The sequence below is a fragment of the Puma concolor genome, chromosome D1 (genome assembly GCF_028749965.1).
Source record: "Puma concolor isolate L17-30 chromosome D1, mPumCon1.1.hap2, whole genome shotgun sequence".
Classification (NCBI taxonomy): domain Eukaryota; kingdom Metazoa; phylum Chordata; class Mammalia; order Carnivora; family Felidae; genus Puma; species Puma concolor.
Genome location: NC_141676.1, coordinates 44,980,369 through 44,997,592, shown reverse-complemented (window position 1 = coordinate 44,997,592; position 17,224 = coordinate 44,980,369). Strand labels below are relative to the sequence as shown.

The 17,224-nt window shown below is 40.5% G+C and overlaps 1 protein-coding gene and 1 long non-coding RNA gene across 2 annotated transcripts in view; both read left to right on the top strand.

The window, feature by feature from the left end:
• PDE3B (phosphodiesterase 3B) overlaps positions 1-17,224 on the top strand; it is a 176,957-nt gene that overhangs the window by 49,360 nt on the left and 110,373 nt on the right. The window lies entirely within an intron of this gene.
• On the top strand, positions 4,288-6,787 carry LOC147576636 (uncharacterized). Its single transcript, XR_015240985.1, has 2 exons — positions 4,288-5,575; positions 5,832-6,787. It is a non-coding gene; the product is annotated as an uncharacterized LOC147576636 (long non-coding RNA).

The following is a 17,224-nucleotide window of genomic DNA, read 5'->3' as shown; positions in this document are numbered from 1 at the left end:
AACCTGTTTCAGATTCTGTGTCTCCCTCTCTCTGTGCCCCTCCCCTGTTCACACTCTGTCTCTCTCTGTCTCCAAAATAAATAAACGTTAAAAAAAAAATAAAAAAAAATTAAAAATAAATAATGGTTAGTGTGAATTAAAAATGAATGATTAAAATGGGTTTAAATTTTGTAGCCATCATAATACTGAATGGATCAGGCAAGAAGCATCAACAGGTGCTAAACCCATGGGGAACTTTTAACAAAGGACAGGATATTCACATGATTTTAAAGTGTTCCCTCATAGAGTGCAAAGGAAAAAATAGTAACTATGCAGAGGAGAAATCAGGCAGCATCTTGATCACGTCACGATGATTAATATCAACAGTAAAGGGTAGGGGCTCCTGGGTGGCTCGGTGAGGTTAAGCATCTGATTCTTGATTGTGGCCCAGGTCATGATCTTACGGTTCGTAAGACTGAGCTCCATGTCGGGCTCTGTGCTGACAGTGTGGAGTCTGCTTGGGATTCTCTCTCTCCTTCTCGCTCTCTGCCCCTCCCCCACTCATGCTGCTCTTTCTTTCTTCATCAAAATAAATAAACTTTAAAAACCCTAAAGAACAGTAAGGGGTAGATGGACACTATGTGTTTCCTGATGTGATTCTCTAAGCAGTATTAGTATTTCAACCAGGAATGAATAACCTGAATCTAATTATGAGAAAACATCAGATAAATTCTAAAGGAGAAATCTATACCATTATGTTTATTAAATATAATATTTAATATAATAAAAATATACTTATTTTTATTAAAAATAAAAAAGTTATATTCTTCAAGAAGTCTGTGTCATGAAAGGCAAAAGGAAGATTTAGAAAGGTATCAGATTAGAGGGGACTAAGGAGACATAACTAAATGTAATACCTGACTGTAGATTGGATCTTATAAAAAAACTAAAGGGCATTATTGGATCAGTTGACAAAATTGAAAACAGAACAGTAGATTTGTACAAGTATTTAGCAATGTTGGTATTTCTGAAGTTGATAACTATAATGTAGTCACTTGAGAGAATATTGTTATTCTAAGAAATTAATACTGAAGAGGGCATCTAGGTGGCTCAGTCAGTTGAGTGTCCAAAATTAGTTGATTTTGCTCAGGTCATGATCCCAGGGCTGTGGGATTGAGCACTGCATCAGTCTCCACACTGAGTGTGGAACCTGCTTAATATTCTTAGTATTCTCTCTCTCTCCCCCCCGACCCCAGCCCCTCTGCCCTGCTTGTGCTCTTTTCCTCTATAAAATAAGAGAAAAAAGAAATTTACACTGAAGAATTTAAGGATAGGAGTGCCTGGGTGGCTTTCGTCAGTGTCTGACTCTTGGTTTTGGCTCAGGTCATGATCTCACAGTTCATGGGTTTGAGTTCCACATTGAGCTAGCTCTGTGCTGACAGTGTGGAGCCTGCTTGGGATTCTCTCTCTCCCTGTCTCTCTGCCCCTTCCTGTCTCTCTCTCTCCCTCTGTCTCTCAAAATAAATAAACTAAAAAAAAAAAAAAAAAAAAAAAAGAATTTAAGGATAAAAGGCATGATATAAGCAGTATTGTCTCAAAAATTTCCAGGGGAGGAGTGTCTGGGTGGCTCAGTCGGTTAAGCATCCGACTTTGGCTCAGGTCATGATCTCTCAGTTTGTGAGTTCAAGCCCCGCGTCGGGCTCTGTGCTGACAGCTTGGAGCCTGGAGCCTGCTTTGGATTTTGTGTCTCCCCCTCTCTCTGCCCCTCGCATGCTCATGCTCTGTCTCTCTGTCTCTCAATAATAAAATATTTAAAAAAATTAAAAATCCAGGGGAAAAATATGTATGTAGAGAGAAAGAGTGTGCACACAGGAGTGCATAAATGATAAGGCAGATAGGACAAAATGTTAACAATCAGTGAGCTCTGACATGTAGGGCTTCTATGCACTAATTTTATGTTTGCACAACTGTTTTCTAAGTTTGGAATTACGTTCAAGTAAAATGTTAACAAAAGAAGTTAAAGATTTTTGTTTGTAAAGATGACTTTTAAGAGCTCTTTATAAAAACAAAGGTTTTTGATCAGTGGTATTTTATTATGTATTAAACAGGGAGGAATAATTCCAAAATGGAGCTAAATCTCATTCAGAAATGATACTAATTCTCTGTTGAGGAACTGCTCATGCAGAACAACAATAGGTACAATAATTGGCAGGTGTTAACTATTGGGTTACAAAGTAAATACTTTTAGAACCTTGAGCTGTGAACGCTGAGTGTGGGCTGGATGTTAGGACCATGAAGAAAGTGCAGAGGTTAGGGTGGTGGTGGTGGTGGTGGTGGTGAGGTGAGCTAGAGAGAAATTGAAGTGAAATGTCTAGAGGAGAATTCAGGATTGGAGGAGGTGAGTTTGGAAGTTATCCATGTAAAAAGGCTGCCACTATAGAGCAGTGGTTTCCAATCTTTCCCTTCCAGAGAACACTTATCATATCTCACTGATTTTGTAACGTGCATTTTTTTCTTTTCACACTTTAAAACCATGGAAATCTGGATGTGCCTTACAATCAATGGCATCTGACAGTCTGTGTCAGTGTGTGTAGGAGTGCTGACCACACTGGCTCGTTGACTCTTTTTCCTCCTCACCCCCCCACCCCTTCCTGCAATGGCCTCCCTTATGACTACATGTCCCAGGCCTCTTGGAGGTTTATGTGTGCCCTGACCAGAATGTGAGAAGGCTTGTTTGATCGTCTCTAAGTGGACACAGGAGGTGCCACTTTAGGTAACTAGTGGAGAGCCTCTGGTGCACAGATGGCGTCACTTTAGGCAACAACCTTGTGACCTCACCCAACCCCATGCCCCTCGCTCTATAAAAGCTGGGGATGAAGGTCTACATTTGGTGGGGGAATGGGGTTGGAGGATGGCTGCAGAGTATTCTGGGTCGTTGGCCTGCCAGATTCCATCCTGTCAGTAAGTCACCTTGGATAAAACTGTAAATGGTGTGGAGAGGCTTGTGACATTTTTCGGTCTCAAAGTGCCTTCCCAGTCTGGAGGATACTTTACTGATCATCTTACACCTTCTAACTGTGGATTGAAGTCAATTCTTCCATAAAAGATGTGTGTTTGGGTCACATGGGTGGCTCAGTTGGTTGAGAGTCTGACCCATTGTGGCTCAGGTCATGATCTTAGGGTCGTGGGATCGAGCCCTGCCTTGGGCTCGTCGCTGAGTACGGAGCCTATATGGGATATTCTCTCCCTCTCTCTCTCCCTCTCTCTCTCCCTCTCTCTCTCCCTCTCTCTCCCTCTGTCCCTCTCCCCTGCTCAAGGGGTCTCTTTCTCTCTCTCTAAAATTAAAAAAAAAAGAATAAAAGAAAAAAAAACTTGTGTTTGCTTCTGCCATTAACTTGGGGCTGTAGTAACCTGAGGCCATTTTAAATTAAATTTTGTGGGAGTGCCTAGGTGGCTCAGTCAGTTCAGCATCAAACTTTAAAAAAAATTTAAAAAAATGTTTATTTATTTTAGAGAGAGAGAGACAGAGGTGAGCAGGGAGGGGCAGAAAGAAAGGGAGACACAGAATCTGAAGCAGGCCCCAGGCTCCAAGCTGTCCACACAGAGCCTGATACGGGGCTTGAACTCACAAACTGTGGGATCTTGACTTAAGCAGAAGTTGGATGCTTAACCGACCGAGCCACCCAGGCACCCTAATGATTGATTTTTTTTTGGTTGACTGTGAAGGTTGAGGTTTTTGGTTTCCCAGGATATCACCTCCTACCATCCCCCCCCCCCCCCCACAGCCTTTTAGAAATCTTGTTCACCTGTTCCACATTGCCACCCAAAGGGTGGGCACATTACTCATTGTGGCCAATCTTAATCCCCAAGCTACAATGGTGGTGGGTTTAAGTCTGAGTGGGTGTGTGACTCGGGTCCATCAGGGCCTCATCCAGTCAGAGATTGAGATACGGGCATCAGAAGAAGTAAGACTTTCTTTACACTGGGGAAATGCAGGTGAGATTTAGAGCCTGAAGCTTTTGGCACACATCTTCCAAATCCATATGGAGAAGTTCTGCTTAAGAAATAAAGCTAAGGAGAAACTATCAGGGATGAGAGATGGATGAGAGCCAGAAGCGTGGGGAATGAGAGAAGGCTGAGAGAGCATCACTTCCATTCTTTGAGGTCCTTCTTCCTATAGCCCTTCTTGTAGGATGATGCCAATTTCCTGCCCAGCTTCATGAACCAGTAATGCCTCTCCCTCCTCCCTCCTCCCTCCTCCCTCCTCCCTCCTCCCTCCTCCCTCCTCCCTCCTCCCTCCTCCTCCTCCCTCCTCCCTCCTCCCCTCCCCTCCCTTCCCCTCCCTTCCCCTCCTCTCTCCCTCCTCCTCGACCCTCCTTCACTCCCCCTTCCCCCTCCCTCTGCTCTCCTCCCTCCTCCTCCTCCTCCTCCTCCTCCTCCTCCTCCTCCTCCTCTTCCCCGTTTTTTTTTCCCCCTAGTGTGGTTTGAGTTGGCTTTCTACCCTTAAAATGCAGAGTTCTGACAAATATAATGACATTTGCTCAAAGAATTGCCATTATCTCTTTCATGCTAAATAGGAAAAAAAAAAAAAAGTAGTGTATTCTAGGCCTCCATTAAAAATGGAGGATAAATGTCCGGAAAAAGAAATAAAAATTACAATTTTGGGAGAGGATCCCTGAGGTATTTTCCATGTCCTAGGATTCTTTTTAGTGATGCTACAGAGAATACTGTATTGAGAGTAAACTTCTATTTAGATATGCAAAGAAGAATAGCAGTATAATTTTCATTAAAAACATCAGCCATATTTAGCTCTGAATAAATATATAAAAGGTACAGAGGATAAAATTACATTTGCAGTTATTTGTGGATTGAATCTTTACTGTCTCTGCTTTTTAAAATTTTTTTTAAAATTTACTTGTTTTGAGAGAGCAAGCACAAGCAGGGAAGGGATAGAGGGAGAGAGGGAATCCCGGGCAGTGTTTACACCATCATTGCAGAGCCTAACACGGGCTTGAACTCCCAAACCATGAGATCATGGCCGGAGCTGAGATCAAGAGTCAGGCGCTTAACTCACTGAACCACCCAGGTGCCCCTAACGTCTCTACTTCTTAAGAATCTCAGAGTGAGTAAGGCCTAACTGGCCTGAAGCTTCAGGGCTGACCCAGGATGCGAGCTGGAGGACCAGGAGTGTACTGAGTCAGTGTCAGCATTCCGAGCTGGTAAAAATGGTGTTTGTGTGCTCCATTGGGATGGTGAGTTGGGATAGGGGCTGGAGAGCTCAGTATGGCCACATTCATATACAAGTTTACAATTTGATTAGGATTTGAAAACATGTTAAGGAAGGAAAAATTCCCCTTAAAATCATCCTGGTCACTGAATAGTGTGGTAGATAGAAATGATCTCTTATAAGCTGAGAAGCCCAGAAAAAAATGTAGTCATTGTTCCAAGTCCCAGGACAGCTTTCTCTAGAGAATAGTGCACACACTCCTACCATTTGTATTTGTTTTCTTCTTTTGGTGTGCATTAGTTTTTAAATTTTACCCGAGACTGGAAAAGTTGTTTATGTGGGTGTGTAAGAGTTGTGTTTTTAAAATAGGTGAGAATTGGGGCGCCTGGGTGGCGCAGTCGGTTGGGCGTCCGACTTCAGCCAGGTCACGGTCTCGCGGTCCGTGAGTTTGAGCCCCGCGTCCGGCTCTGGGCTGATGGCTCGGAGCCTGGAGCCTGTTTCTGATTCTGTGTCTCCCTCTCTCTCTGCCCCTCCCCCATTCATGCTCTGTCTCTCTCTGTCCCAAAAATAAATAAACGTTGAAAAAAAAATTTAAAAAAAAAAAAAATAAAATAAAATAAAATAGGTGAGAATCCTGTGGATTGACTTAACTAATTTTCTTTGCAAGTGGTTGCATAGGAGAATTGAATGCAAGTCCTTCTACTTATGTCAGATTTAAATAATGCCTTAATATAATATAATGTCTTAAATATTGAATTGTCTTTTTATACTACAGTTTGTCCCATGATTCCTTTAACATAGCTCATAAAGTTGTACAAAAGAGTGAGATTGAGATTCTTTACTCTCAGGCACTTCCTTCATTTAGCATTTATTTAAAAAAATTTGAATACCAGTCCTGTGTAAGACACTATGGTAAATACAAAGGGTACAAGAAATATTTATGCCTTAAACCAGTTATATTCTCAGAGATTTAAAATCTTTACACAAGTATCTGTTACTCAGAGCATTATATATTAAGTGTATTTGTTGAGTATAAGCTAAGTGATTTAAGGTCTGAGAGTATCATTGAAGTCCATTTGGGGTGTTGATTTTATGTGTCAACTTGATTGGGCCATGGAGTGCCCAGATACTTGATCAAACATTATTCTGGGTGTTTCTATGACTGTGTTATTGGATGAGATTAGCATTTAAATACATAGACTGAGTAAAGCAAATTGCCTCTCTATCATGGGTGGGCCTCATCCAATCAGTTGAAGGCCTGAATAGAACAAAAGGATGACCCTCAACCCAGTAAAAGAGACTCATTTCCTGCCTGCCTTCAGACTGGGACATCAGCATTTTTCCTGCAGATTCAAACGGAAAGATCAGCTCTTCCTGGGTCTCAAGCTTGCTGGTCTACAGACAGGAACTACACCATCAACTCTCCTGGTTCTCAGGCCTTCCGACTCAGACTGGAACTAAACCATCAGCTCTCTTGGGTCTCTAGTTTGCTGACTCACCCTGCAGATCTTGGGACTTGCCAGCCTCCTTAATTTTTCAACCAGTTCCTTATAATAAATGCCTTTATTTATTTCCTCTTAATTTTGTTTCTCTGGGGAACTCTGACTAATCTAGAGCAACTCAGAAAGGTATCATGGAGGAGGTGGAATTAAACCACAGGTTAAACTATTGCATAAGCAAGATTTTACGAGGCGAAGATGTTAAAGGAAAACTATAGGTAGAGGAAATTGCATATATGATGGGAGCAATCTCAAGTAGTATTAATTTGACTTGGATTTTAGACTGTTTCTACTGCTGTTTTGCATTTCAAAAGCATTGTGGGAGAATGCTAGTTTAACCACAACCTACTGGATGGTGTGTATGTACCTTTTTTTTTTTTTTTTTGACTGTAGCAGGTGGGTTGATTATTGGGTAAAGAGGAGGACTGCTTTCTCAGCAGCCTGGTTAATCTTCCCTGTGATCATTTTTCATTACTTTGCCATGCTCTTAGCTACTTAGTGCCAGGGGAGGGGATGGTTAGATTTTTAGAATGGCGGACTGTATAAAGTTTGTAAGTGTGTGTGTGTGTGTGTGTGTGTGTGCGCGCGCGTGCGTGCGTGTGTGCGTGTTGCTATTTGTAGTGGTCTTGGCAGGTTTGCAAAGTCGACATGATTGTATTCTTCCTTTGGTCCTGTTTTTTTTTTCTATTTTTTTTAACGTTTATTCATTTTTCAGAGAAAGAGAGTGCAAGCAGGGGTGGGGTAGAGAGAGAGAGGGAGACACAGACTCCAAAGCAGGCTCCAGGCTCTGAGCTGTCAGCACAGAGCCCAATGTGGGGGCTCAAACTCACAAACCATGAGATCATGACCTGAGCTGAAGTCAGATGCTTAACCAACTGAGCCACCCAGGTGCCCCACTTTGGTCCGATTTTAAATTTGCTTTTCTGTTTGTGGATGTAAGTTACAGAAAGGCAAGGTTTATATAGCTTTGAAATTCATGTTTATTACTGAGCTCTTGAAATATGGCTAGTGTGAATAGAATTTTTTTTTTTTTAATTTTTTTTTTCAACGTTTTTTATTTATTTTTGGGACAGAGAGAGGCATAGCATGAACAGGGGAGGAGCAGAGAAAGAGGGAGACACAGAATCGGAAGCAGGCTCCAGGCTCCGAGCCATCAGCCCAGAGCCTGACGCGGGGCTCGAACTCACGGACCGCGAGATCGTGACCTGGCTGAAGTCGGACGCTTAACCGACTGCGCCACCCAGGCGCCCCTGAATAGAATTTTTTAGTTTTATTTAATTTTAGTTTAAATTGCCACAAATGGCTAGTGGCCACTCTAGGGGATGGTACAATTCTAGAGTTTAAGTAGTTTTGATGTCTTTCTAGAACACTCTGTGGAGGTTAGAAAGGCTGTAATATTTTCATTCACATATAGTAAAATACATATTAAGAATAGAATATTTTAAATTTATAGATGTGTTATTGGTGGTTGCATGGTGAATGAATTTTGATTCTGGCAGTTATCTAGTAAAATTGGGTGTTAGTTGATTGGCCTATACTTTGCGTAATACCAAATATTAGTGTGTGAATGTTAGAAAGCAATATATTTATTAATAATAGGATTAGTAAAATGATAAAAGGAAAAGGGCTATGTGATAAAAGGTGAAAGAATAAGGACAGGAGAGGGAGAAAAATCTAGGAAAGTCTAGGTGGAGATAGTTTGGCAAAAAAAAAAATCTGTACCAACTGTTAGAGTAAAAGGAGACCTCCAATAAAAAACACTTTTGTAGCTCTTTCTGCCCACAGGTCCTGTCCCTGTGCGTTATTAAAAAAACCTTTTTGCACCAAAAAAAAAAAAAAAAAAAAAAAAAAAAATCCAAAACACTTTCGTATAGTAAAAAGAAACATGCTATTTTTGTCAAGAGAGAAACTTTCACCAAAGGTGAAACACAAGGACAAATTTATTACAATTTTTTGTAAGGGATATTGAATAGTATAAGGATGATATTGTTTTCTAGAACTAATAATGGAGATATTTTCATCTTATGCCCTCATTAAACCTTGTTAGAAATTTGTGAAGAGCAAAAGTCTGCCAACAACCATGTGAGAGAACTGACAAGGGGATCCTTCAGCCCTAGCTGAGTCTTGAGATGGCTGAAGCCTGGCTGACAGCTTGATGATATAACCTCCTTAGAGAACTTGAGCCGGAGCACCCAACTAAGCCACTTTCACATTATTTACCCACAACTGTGAGACAAACAATGTTTGTTGTTTTAAGCTGCTATACTTTGGGGTGAGCTTTTGACACAGAAGGAGATAATGATATAATACTGGATGTTTATTTTATGCTGTAGTTGTTTTGGGATGAAGACCCTTGATGTTAAACTTTGAACAGATACAGTTTCCAAAATGTTAAAAATTATTTATGGAAATATATTTACTGCTTTATACAGCTGAAGGTATAATTATGAAAAGGGGTGAAAATAAATTACTTTTTACTAGCCATCCTAAATGGCACTTGGCCACTTGAATGCATGAAAATAGCTAATAATAGCAGCTAACACATAGTGAACTTTTTCCATTTGTCAGAAACTCTGTAAGCATACTGTGCACAGTATCTCATTTAAGCCTCACAAAATCCTATGAGGTTCTTCAGATTATAAGAGGCTAAGTAACTTTTCTAAAGTTACATGGGCAAATGCATTGTAGCCACTGTACCATACTGCCATAAGATGACTTCTCAGAAATCCAAGTAGCAAACATCTGAAGAATTCCTAGATTTTGATAGACTCTGGAGATATAGTGGTGAAAAAAGTTAGACACATTCTCTGCTCTCATGACACTTAGAATCTTCTGAAGGAAATAGACATTAGTGAAATAAGAATATATTTACCAAAAGAATATATTTGTTGAGAACATGAATTTTGTGAGATCCTTTAATAAAAGCAAGTCATGTTGCAGGTGAGTAATAGCATGTTTAGGAACTGAAAAACAAAAAGGAAGAGTGGTGTGAGATTAGGCTGAAAAGATATGCATGGGCTAGATTAGCAAGGCCCCTGGGGGGGTGAGGTTTTGTTCTTCTCCCTGAGCACTGTGAGAAGCTATTGAAAAGTCTTTCTGTAGTAGATGTTGAGGTTTTCTTTTTGAAAAGACTTGTAGGGGAAACATGAACAGCTGCTTGCTGGCTGTGGGGGTGGGTGTGGGTGTGGTACCAGAGTGGCTTTGGAGTGAGACTATTAGGAAGCTCTTGCAGTAATTCCAACTAAAAGATGAACTTGGGTGATGGCAAAAGTCTTTTCAGAAACAAAATTAGGTATTTGAAAGATGGTTAGAAGATAAAATCATCTGGACTTGGTGATAGATTGATTACCAGGGGTGGAGGGTGGGGAGGAGATACCAAGAATGATGGGAATATTTCCAGCTTGCCTATCTGGATAGATGGGGGACAAGTTTGGTGGCAAAGCTCATTATTAGCTCTTGTTGAATTTGAGATACCTTTGAGATTATCCATGCTAAAATCTTGAAATCAGTTGGATCTCAGAGAACTTGGGGCTGGAGATAAAAATGTCCAACACATGGGCAAATAGGTGGAAATTGAAGTGGTGGGTAAGAATGCCTTGTGAAAGTTCCCAAGAAGAGAAAAGTTTCTAGAAATTGAGGAGTTCTAATATTCTAATTGTTAGGGTCAGGCATAAGGCAGGGTAAAGATAGGAGTCAGAGGCTAAAAAATTTTAGCAGTCAAAGGCTTTATTTGGGAACTAAGGTCTCGGGGTGAGGTTCCGTGACTTAGGGAGAGAGAGGATTCAGGGAAGTCACACCCAGGTGTGGTGGGGTGGGGTTTTTAAGCTGCAGTGGTTCCGGGTTTAGGTCCCGGTGGGCCTTTTTTCGCGTCAGGTCCTGCTGTCGCTCAGTGATTGGTTGACCTCCAATTCGTTCTGGCAGCTACTAGGGGCTTGTCGTTGGGTTGCGCTGGCAAGATGGCCGTCCCCTCTACTGTGGTTCCAAGGACATCCTAATACTAATATCAACTGGCCAAAATGAAGAGAGTAACTTACAAAGGAGATGGCAGAGGGATTCTTTCACTCACGTACATATGCATTCAACAAATATTTGAGTGCCTACTATGTGCCAGGCAATATTATAGGATCCAGAGATAGAGCAGTGGACAAGAGAGTCAATGTCTTTGCTCTCTTAGAACCTACGATGTAGCAAATGTAAATAATTTAGGGGCGCCTGGGTGGCTCAGTCGGTTAACCATCCGACTTCGGCTCAGGTCAAGTCCCGTGTAGGGCTCTGTGCAGACAGCTCAGAGCCTGGAGCCTGCTTTGGATTCTGTGTTTCCCTCTCCTGCTTGCACCCTGTCTCTGTCTGTCTCTCTCTCTTTTAAAAATAAACATTAAAAAAAGATAATTTGGATAGAGACAAGTGCTAGAAGGAAATAGAAGAGGATTATGTGATAGCAACTGAGATGGGGAAGACTAGAAGAGAAATAAGGTTTTTTTTTTTTTTTAAATTTTTTTTTTCAACGTTTATTTATTTTTGGGACAGAGAGAGACAGAGCATGAACGGGGGAGGGGCAGAGAGAGAGGGAGACACAGAATCGGAAACAGGCTCCAGGCTCTGAGCCATCAGCCCAGAGCCTGACGCGGGGCTCGAACTCCCGGACCGCGAGATCGTGACCTGGCTGAAGTCGGACGCCCAACCGACTGCGCCACCCAGGCGCCCCGAGAAATAAGGTTTTTGATGAAAACCAAGAATGTCCCTTTAGCTATGCTACTTTTGAGGTGTGTGAGAGCCAAGTGATGACCACTGCATTCTAGGAAATAACACTCCTTCTATTTGGCAGGCCAGAAACCCAGCAGTCATTCTTTATTCTTTTCTCTCTTATCTCCTGTTCAGACCATTAACAACTCCTAACAACTCTATTTTTAAGATTTGTGCCCAGGGGCACTTGGGTGGCTCAGTTGGTTGAGTGTCTGACTTTTGGCTCAATTTATGATCCCAGGGTCATGGGATCAAGCCCCAAGTTGGGCTCCACGCTGAGTATGGAGCCTGCTTGGGATTCTGTTTCTCCCTCTGCCCCTTTCCCCTGCTGGTGGATGCTCTCGTTAAATAGGTAGGTAGGTAGATAGACAGAAAAAAAAACATGTGCCCAGTCTGATTACATTGATTACTGGTACTGTTGCTTTAAGCCAAGTCACTATTTCCTCTTGCCTAGACTGTCATTGCAGTGACTTTTTCTTTGGTCTTCCAACTTCCAATCATGTCCTCGTATAATCTGTTCCTTACATTGCAGCCAGAGTGATCTTTTATTTTATTTTTTTAATTTTTTTTAATGTTTATTTATATTGGAGAGATAGAGACAGAGTGTGAACAGGGGAGGGACAGAGAGAGAGAGGGAGACAGAATGTGAAGCAAGGCTCCAGGCTCTGAGCTGTCAGCACAGAGCCCTTCGTGGGGCTTGAACCCACAAACCGCAAGATCATGACCTGAGCTGAGGTCGGATGCTTAACTGACTGAGCCACCCAGGTGCCCCCAGAGTGATCTTTCAAAAACTAAAATCTTACATGTCACCTCCTGGATCAGATGCTCTCATTTCCCCCCATAACAACCAAGTGCTTTACAGTGGCTATAATGCTCTATAAGGTCTGGTCACTTTCAGCTTTTCTGACTTCATATTCAAATGTTTTTTTACTCTGCTTCAGGACCCTTTGCTTCCTTCAAGGTATTGGAATTATTCCCGAGTTTAGGGTGTTCGCTATTTCTTCTGCTTAGAATGCTCTTCCTCCGTATTTTCACATAGCCTGCTCCCTTACTTCATACCAATTTCTGTTCAGGTATGACCACTTACCATTAAATATATGTAAATATATACATATATATTAGGTAATTTTGTACACACACATATATGTGTGTATGTGTATATTGACCAAAACCCCGGCAGTCATTCCTTGTTATTTATGTATATTATATTTATATAATAAGTTTATCATGTATATGCTTGCAGTATTTGCTTATTATATATATATATGTGTCTGCTCATTATCTTTCTTTTTCTAGAATACAAAGACATCTTATTTATCTCTGTATCCCAGTAGCCTAGAATAATGCCTCATGCATAATATATGTGTTTAATATTTTATGAATGAATGAGTGAATATATAAGTCCAGAGCTCAGGGGAAAGTTCAGTGCTGAAATGTAAATTTAGGAGTCAGTAGTTTATAAATGGTGTTTAAAACCATAGGATTGAATGAGTGTATCAAGGGACAGTGGGTAGCCATAGCAGAAAAGGGGACCCAGAATTTAGCTTTGGGCTACTTTTCCCTCTATAAATCAGCCTAGGAGGACCCAGCAAATTACGAGGAATGCCGAAAGAGATAAATCATTGAAACAAAGAAAGGAAATGTTGTAAGGACACACCTGTGTTGAATGATACTGAGAGGTTGACCAAGATGCGGCTTGTGAACCAGCCACTGGATTTGGCAAGATAAAGGTTGTTCTGTAGCCTGCAGGAGTTATGTCAGTGGAGCGGTTGGGATAGAAACCAGATAGAAAAGTAAAAGATAGGTCAAAAGGTAGAAAGAACAAAGAAGAGAACTCCTTTGAGAAGTTTTGCTGTGAACAGAGAATTGCGTAATTATTGAAGGAAAGAAATGAAGTCAAAGGAAAGCTTAAGTATTTCTCGGAATTTTCTGAATTTGGGATCCACCCATCTTGGTTATCCCTCTTTTGTTTTTTTAAAGTTTACTTATTTATTTGAGAGAGAGACAGCATGAATGGGGGAGGGGCAGAGAGAGAGAGAGAGAGAGAATGAATGAATGAATGAATGAATCCCAAGCAAGCTCCATGCTGCCAGCTCAGAGCCCAACACAGGTTCGAACTCACGAAACCATAAGATCATGACCTGAGCCCAAACCAAGAGTCAGAGGCTTAACCGACTGAGCCACCTAGGTTGCCCCTCTTTTTTTTTTTTTAATGTCCACTTATTTTGAGAGAGAGTGTGTGCACATGCCCATGCATATGCATAGGGGAGGGGCAGAGAGAGAGAGAGAGAGAGAGAGAGAGGAAGGAAGAGAGAATCCCAAAAAGGCTTCCTTGCTGTCAGCGCAGAGCCCAATGATGGGCTCAGTCCCACAAACTATGAGATCCTGACCTGAACCAAAATCAAGAGTTGGATGCTAAACTGACTGAGCCACCCAGGTGCCCCAGTTATCTCCTCTTATAATGAGGTCTAGCTGTCATTGATTAACTGGAAGATTGATTCATAATGTCTTTTTGTGAGGTGGCAAAGCCTAGCTCCCTGTCCAAACCTTCTGTCTACCAAGGTGCTCTTTCTTCCTCCATTTCTTAGACTCTGGTAAATGCTTCCTGTTTCCTTAATGTCAATTCTTTAGTAAATTAAGATTTTCAACTGATTGCTTTTCTTGATGATTTCATTGCATTGTATAACCGTTGTAGTGTCTAGCATCAATAATATTGATAGTAACTGTAATAAGATGCTAACGTATATTGACATTTACTATGTATATGGGACCATTTTAAGAGATTTGTATGTATCTGTTGTATTCAAAACAGTCCTGGGTGACCAGTACTGTTATTCTCAACAGAGGATCCAAGGATATGAGGTATGGAAAATTTTAACTCGATTTCCTCAGTATTATACAGTGAGTTCAGTGGCTGTCAGTGTGGTTGTAGCGCTTTTGCTCTTAACCATTAAGCTATTGTCTCTATATTTAAAAAAAGTCTCATTTTCAAAAGAAAATGTCTCATTTCCCAGTTACGTTAAATAAATATGCCTTTGGTGAATTACTTTGATAAAGTCAAGAATTCTCCACTTTTATATCTATTATGTGAATATATGTTTTGGTCTGGGTTGCTGGTAATGCCATTATTTTTTTAGTAATCAGGGTTTAGAGCTAGATGGGACATTTAATTAAATAATGCCTGGAATAAAATTTACTAATCAGACCTGTTTTCTAAATTGCATTCCCCCCTCCCCCCCCCCCCCCCCCGTATCTTTTTTTGGCTTGCCTCTGTTGACTGTGAACTTTAGTTTTAAATTTATTTGTGCTGACAACAATAAACATTATTTATTTCGGGGCGCCTGGGTGGCGCAGTCGGTTAAGCGTCCGACTTCAGCCAGGTCACCATCTCACGGTCCGTGAGTTCGAGCCCCGCGTCAGGCTCTGGGCTGATGGCCTAGAGCCTGGAGCCTGTTTCCGATTCTGTGTCTCCCTCTCTCTCTGCCCCTCCCCCGTTCATGCTCTGTCTCTCTCTGTCCCAAAAATAAATAAATGTTGAAAAAAAAATTAAAAATAAAAATAAAAATTAAAAAAAAAAACATTATTTATTTCATGTGTAATTTTACTAACCTTACAAGGCTCACCATTTCCAGACTGTCAGAGTAGCCATTATCAAGTTTACACTTCTTAAATATACTCTTTTGGATTCATGAAATTCCATTTTGACAGTGATAAAGAGCATGTTCAGAGGCATCATTGAAAAGGAATGTGAGGACTGTTTATGGTAGCTCTACAAGTCTCTTTAATTTATCTAACATAAAAAGTTCTGTCGACATCCTTATGGTAGAGTATATAATACATAGGTATGTTTTTAATAAGGTTAGTTACTAGTGATGTGCTTCAGTGGAAAATAATAAAATGTTTAGGAATTTAAATTTTGGAGTTACTTCAGGACTATAATTTAAATTTTTTAAATTACAAATTTAAATAAGTGGTTTCATTTCATGTGATTGGCCAAACCAACTATGGCTGATAAAAGTTACAAAGTTCTAATACTGAAAGCTAAAAGCTAAAAGCTTATTTAAGTAAGTTTCTATGCTTTTGTGAACATCACACTTAGAATTAAATGAAAATATTGTTACTTGCTGCAGCTCTGAAGACCTTGTAAGAACAGAGGCTTAGCCAGTACTGTTCATGTTAATGTTATAAAGAATGCCAGAGGCTATGGAGAGGAACTAAGAGAATTTGAGAAAAGGAAGAGAAAGTAACATGTTTTTGAAATACCTATTGTATTCTAGGCAACTCAGTGATAGGACTGTTACTTATATGATCTTATTTAATTATCACAGAAGTATTGCAAGGTATTAATCTTCCCCTTTTACAGATGAGAAAACTGATGTTGCAAAGGTTATCTTGATGAAGATCATGTAGACAGAATTCAAATCTAAATCTGTTGGATATTTAAGCCCAGTCTGTGCTCTTCATGGAGTTGTTCTTGGTCCTTTTTCTTTTTCTTTCTTTCTTTTCTTTTTCTTTTTCTTTTTCTTTTCCTTTTTCTTTTCTTTTTTAAGTTGGGTCTTGTTGTTGGTATTTTTTAATGTTCATTTTTGAGAGAGAAAACATGAGCAGGGGCAGGGCAGAGAGAGGGGGGGACAGAGGATCCAAAGCAGGCTCTGTGCTGACAGCTCAGAACCCGAGAGTGTAAGGCTCAAACCCATGAATTGTGAGATCATGACTTGAGCTGAAGTCAGACGCTCAACCGACGGAGCCACCCAGGTGCCTGGTCCTTTTTAAAAAGAAAATTCTTCTGTGTCCTAGCAGAATTCCCGTGATACTTATATTTTTATTCTGTTGACTATCATAAACATCAAGATATTGACCCTCCTATATAAGCCTGCAGGTCTTTGAGGTACAAGTACTGAGTTACACAGCTGCCTCATCTATCACGGTGTTATAGAATAACGAAAAGTAATGAAAGTAAAACTGTCAAATGCACATATACATTGATGTTTTGTCAGAGCTCAGGCAGCTTTTATCGAAGAGGTGTGCTTTCAGACCGTATTCACTGCCATATTGAGGATACCCATAAACAACCTCCTCTTTACCTCAACCCAGTCCATTTATCTTCTGTAGTCCATTTATCCCTGAGTTAGAGAATTTTCCCTATTACCTCTGATAATAGTTTCAGATAAGGGCAAGATGAGACATTCTTTTGTTTTTCTTTTTAAAGTTAGCTCTACACCCAATATGGGGCTTGAACTCAACAACCCCAAGATCAGAATCGCATGCTCCAAGTGATTGAGCCAGCCACGTGCCCCAAGACCAGACATTTATTTCTTGGACATAATTTTCCTTAGCATTTCTTTTAGAATGCCAACAGTGAATGCATTATTGACCAATGTGGATATATAAGAAAGCATCTCAGTCCTTTTATTGATCAGGTTCATAGTGCAGTTGTTTTAGGAATTTCAAATAAAATTACAGCAATGCATTAATCTGATGACTCAAATGAATTTGAATATGCTGACTTTTAGGTTATTGGTGTTTTGTTTGTTTCTTTGCATTTTATAACATTTCAGAGATCACATTGTGCTTATTTTTCCATTGACCTCTGACCAAAAGCAATAAAGTTCTGTCCTGGGTGGAACTTGGCTAGCTGTAGTTTCTCAAGTTTCTATATAATGAGGGATTTTGCTTTAGCAGAAATAAGTCCTACTTTGCATTGCCACTTTTGTTCACTTCTCTATTCTATTCCATCTTGGCTGTAGAAATATGTACTACATAATAAAATACCGAG